The 5,455-nt window shown below is 36.4% G+C and overlaps 1 long non-coding RNA gene across 1 annotated transcript; it reads right to left on the reverse strand.

Annotated features, from left to right (window-relative positions):
- Positions 1–655: 655 nt before the first annotated feature.
- LOC114139369 (uncharacterized) lies at positions 656–1,301 on the reverse strand. Its single transcript, XR_003594431.1, has 2 exons — positions 869–1,301; positions 656–755 (listed from the first exon to the last, which is right to left on the reverse strand). It is a non-coding gene; the product is annotated as an uncharacterized LOC114139369 (long non-coding RNA).
- Positions 1,302–5,455: the final 4,154 nt, after the last annotated feature.

Genomic DNA, 5,455 nt, shown 5'->3' on the forward strand with positions numbered 1-5,455 from the left:
AACACAAAGCGGTTCATGATCACCTTCACTGGATTTATTGCATGTGGAAGATGTTGCTTCAATAAGAAACCCTTAAAGGGAACGTGTGCAAAATCCATGTTGTCTTAGCCCTAAAATTATTTTTTGTATACTTGGAGTCTCTAGGAGTACAGAAAAGTTTTAGTGCTGTGTACATATCTTTATAATGTTTGGATCATATTTTCCTGTTTATTTAGGTTTCTATATTCTCTATTGCATTTTTTGAACCATTTTGTTGCAGTATTTTCTGCAGAACTGTTAAACGCAAATCTGCAATTTTTATGTCTCACAGCAACTTTGTAGTCCAAATTTAAGGATGCCAAAGCAACAAGTAAAATGTTCAGTTGTTTTGTTGTTTTAACTCACACAAGTCATCACACTGCCCCCCAGCATCAGAACCTCTTTGTCATGCCTGTTTAAATTAAATTTTCCTTGGAAACTTACCTTCATCTGTAGGGAAGATCCTTGTTGAGTTTCAGCAACCTCTGTGTAATGAAGAGATCTTCATTACTGGGACTATTTTACTGAAATCACTGTATTGCATTTTTAAAGTATTTTTGCACTTTATTAACAAGCACTTTATTTAGCACTGCACTTTAAGCATAGATTTGCACATCAGTAACAATTTGCACACAAGAAGTTTTAATTGTATTTATTGAGTATTTTTAGACATTAGCATGTAGCCTTTTGTTCTGGGCTCTGCACAGCTGCTCCTCATTGACGAGTGAGGTGGTTGCCTGTGGAGGGAGGATAATTGTTACTCAGAGCAATGAGCTACTAGTGGGTAAAACTGAGCAAATGCGTTGTGCATAATCTGTTGGGTGTGGAGTGCTAATGTAGAGTGACTCACCTGTCTTTTCTGTGTCCTCTCCAGGGTGTTTGGACAAATACTGCCCCGGGGGTCCAGACACCATATATAGTCTCCGGGAGAGGCCATTGAAAAGTGTGGGGGGGGGAATTGTTTATGGGTTTTGTGGTGTTTCATTTGGTGTAATGATAAAACATAAAATATTTATAAAAAGTAAATGGAAATGTTTATATTTAGTAAAAGGTATTTTAATTAAATAAGTGGATATTGATGAATTGAGATTCCCCTGTGAATTAAAGGTGGTTTGATCCGTCACAGCTGGGACTATTTAAGACTGCAGTTTTCACCTGTGAAGTGTTGGTTGATGTTGTGTGAAGAATAAAACCACTGCTGTTTTCCACCTGACTCTGCCTCAACGCTTCATCGTCACTGTAAAATCCTACCGCGAACGGCTACCTTGTTACACTCTGCCAGATTCAAAAAGAGACTGTCTGAGGGGTCAGCTCCTTCTGTCTAGAAACGATGGACACATCCAAGTGGTGAGCTGCATATAATGCTAAAATGACAAACTGTTTTAGACATGAAATTGTGTTATGACATCCTGGCCATTGTTTTGATAGCATAACATTGTGCCTTTTGCTCATGTTAACAGTGGGTGCTTACTTTTAGCTCTTGAGGAAATATCAGTGCTGATTCTTTTGAATAGCTTTTTACATTGAGAGTTTGACATTGTTTTTGCTGATTTTATCTTGGGGAACATGGAATTCAGACTAAAATTTTGCCACTTTATATAAACAGAATGATTAAAATATAAAAGGAGGATTTAAAAACATATGTGCACTTTAAATCAGTAGGAAGTCAGCAAATTGTAACCCTGCTCATGTATGGTGATATTTGGATATAGAGACAAAGAGTGATAGACTGAGCAGCAGTTTGTAAGCCGTGCTGTGCACAAGTGGACAAAAGGTAATATGAGAGAGATTCAAGTCAGAAGTCAAAACATTTCTGGCACAACTTCACCGACTCCCAAGGTGCATGAAGAGGGTCAAAGATCTGATGAGGCCACAAGCCAAAAAGCATTAGTTGACTAATAAAGTTTCTTAGCACTTCAAGTGTTGCTGTAGTCTTCACTTTATCAGAGACTCAATAGAAGTGTCGTGTTAAATCCAGGATGAGTTTTTTCTTCCATATTTCAGAGGGGTTTTTTTTATTGTAGCCTCATCTTGTATACAAAAAGCTTCCTCCTGATTAATTTATTTCAGTCCAAGAGTCAGATGATTGTGTGAGACATTTAGGATTTGAGCCATCAGAAATGCAAAAAGGATTAAAGAATTGGTGAGAAGTATCATGTTAGTTTTTTGCACCTGGGGAAATTTCACACCAAAACATTGCTATTGTAATTTTATATTTCAGCCATATTTGAATTTATTTTGGTGTGTGATCTCTGAGAGAAGTTCTATACACCTGTGTGTTGGACAGACCCCTGATAAAACCATCTGCTCAGCTCTGGTGAATTGCAGTCACATTAGAAATATGCTTGAATCTCCCTTCGTATAATATATTGATGAGGATTATTTACCAGCAGTAAGCCTTAAAGGGCTGTTTTCAGTCTGTCAGGTGGAATCTGTTTTCAGCACGTCCAGACTGTATGCAGGTTCATTTCTGAATTCTGAAAAACTGAATAGTTTTTTTTTTTTTTTTTTTTGTGAATCGTAGGCAATATATGAGCCATGGTACTCTAAAATATTATGTTTGTGCTTTATTATTTATTATAATATTATGCCAGTGTGTTCAATTAGTTTCATACTTTGCATTTCATTCAACCTTAACTTCAAATAAAGCTGTATCTCAGAAAGTTGAAGTCAAAACACAGATGTTTTTGATGATACTGTTTCTACTATACTGATTTGAAATCCCATGTTCATTTGATTTCTACTTTTTAAACTGGATCTGGGTCCAAATGTTTAAATTCATTGTGAAGATTCTCTAATAACAAAATGTTAAAGTTATTTACAGGCTCAAATGTGTGCATGCACCCTGACTAAGTATTTGACAGAATGTCTTTTATCAAGTTGTACAGAAACACTGTAGCCTTGAATAATACACTCGCATAATTCTGGCTGAATATTTGATCACTATTGGCTAAGCCCTGGCATAGATCCATCTTTTGAGCACAGAGCAGGTCTGACTTATTCCAGAAATAGTAATAATATTTCCACTGTAGCTACATTGAATCCAGTTTTGATTACTTTCCTGTTGTCACACTCAGTTAAGGTTTAAACAGTTTTGAAAGTCTCAACTTTACTCCTTCAAACATTCGTCTTGGCTTTCTGGATCGATTGCTCAATGTTTCTTATCCGATTGTAAAACCTTTCTCCAGGAGACATGCAAATTGTTCATGGGGAGTTTGAGGATGTTGACATTGGAATTGCGCTTTTTTGATTGGTTGGTTGGTTGGTGTCTTTTAACGTCCTTTTAAGACCTCTGTTGCTTTACCAGCTGCATCTCTGCTTGGCGTTTTTAGGAGCCTGGAGCAGTTGGATGCAAAACAAAATTTTTTTTGAAGATGCATCACTACCAACTACAATAAAAATTGAAGCATTTTAAGAATAAAATTGACACCCAAGTATTCTGTTGTATGCTTTCACATTATGATGAAAAGATTTGAGTTGTTGAGTAGCATCAATCTTACAAGATACAGTGTAGAAGAGCATTGCACTATAAAGTCTAGATATCACAAAAAAGGAGCAGTTTGTGTCTCGCATGTCAGACTGCTCATTAGGAACTTTGCAAAGTGTGTCAGCTTGTTAAAAGGCTGTAACCTCTGGTTTATTTTGTGTTGGAGAAAATTTGTGATTAAACTTAACAAACCAATGGCATTGTAGTTTTTAGTTCAAGTTATTAACGATCTATATTAACTATGTGCTTTCAAAACAATCAGATGGCAGAACTACAGTGCATACTCCCAATAGTCAAGGACAAGACTTTAGCTGACAAACAAAAGGAGTTTGCACAGATGGCAGGTTTGGGGGTGGAGGAGAATGGAGATGGATTTCAGAGGTAATTAGAGATGACATTCTTCCAAGCCTGCAGCAGCGTCAAAGTCCCTCTCTGCAAGGAACTGCTTGTTTCCAGGGAAAAAATGTTAGGGAAGACCCCTGTAGATTTGATGCACTGAATCCTCCATGCTTTTCTTCAGTGAAACAGATGGTTGACGACTTGCTGACACTGAAAGTTCTCACACTGACAGAAATATGAAAGTGTCCGACCAACAGGGGTCTGGGTGGATAGAAACAGGTGAGCAGAGGAGTGGAGAAAAGCAAACTTGATTAAGGCTTCCAGCTGGTGGAATTTTTTGTTTTGAGAAGCAGCTTATTGTATCTGCATCTCATGACAATTAGTTCTTTCAGGTTTTTCATTTTTAAATTGCTTTTGCTCATTCTTTTCATCACGTTGAAGTAATATCTAGATACTTAAAAAGCATTACTGAGGCATTCCCAATTATTTTTCCCTGTCCACAGAGCACATTGGGCTCAACGAGGAGAAAACACAAGGAAAATAGTTTTGGATATCTCATCTAGATAAGACACAATTATGAAAGGCTCATTTATGGCCTCTTTATAGTCTTCATTAAATCCGTTTTTCGTGATAAGGAATGTGAGCCCAGAAAAGAAAACCCTTCAACTTATTAGCCCTGTCAGTATTGCTTACTTACAGGATCCTTGATTACCTATATATGAAGTTTAGTGATGAAAATTTGAGTTGAGCATGTCTTGCAGTGAGAACGCGTATTGCATTATGCTGCATTAAAATGTAATATACTGGCTGCTTTTCTGGTGGTGAACAGATTCCTGTGGAAAATCCTGACATGAACAATCTTCGTCTATCAGTCTGCAATCTGGCGTCCTCCATTATGTCCCTCATCTACAGCCAAACTAATCCGTTAAACTGAGAACTAATGAGAGAATTTGGAAAAAAGCAGAAATTGAATAACCTTGAAAATTTACCTAAAATAATCTAAACATTTCTAGTCAAATGAAGAGTTTTGTAATCTGGAGTGACTTGTATAGTTTACCCATTAATATGCAAAAGCTACTCATATTAACATTAGTGATATCTGTAGTTATTTTAGTTTTCAAGTAATATTTCCATCCAATCAATGCACAAACTGTGATTAGTTTACATTTAACAAAAAAGCTTTGAGGATTTTTTTGTTTTTGTACATAACTATTTGACAAAGTATTCAATGTAGTGAGTTTCTCTTGCTGTAGATCACTGGAGTTTTGACACTGTTATGCTTTTTAATGTCTGAAAACACTGGGGTTCATTTGAGGGTTCAGTTTACTCCTGGTTTTTAATATGAATAAAAAAATTTCTAAGAAATTAATTTCAGTAACTAAGTTCAAAATGTGATTGAAACAGATTTATTTTCCACAGTGACATTTTTCAGGCTTTCGTGTCAAATAATTTTGATCATTGTTTACAGATAATGAAAAACAGAAGCTTAATTTCTCAAAAAAATTATATAACATACTTCCTTGATCAGGGCTCCTCTTAAATCCACCAGTGCGGTAATCCATGCACCAGTGCATCAGACTCTGGCTTTTTCCTCCGCAGCCCAGGTGAGAC

The sequence above is a fragment of the Xiphophorus couchianus genome, chromosome 23 (genome assembly GCF_001444195.1).
Source record: "Xiphophorus couchianus chromosome 23, X_couchianus-1.0, whole genome shotgun sequence".
Taxonomy (NCBI): Eukaryota; Metazoa; Chordata; class Actinopteri; order Cyprinodontiformes; family Poeciliidae; genus Xiphophorus; species Xiphophorus couchianus.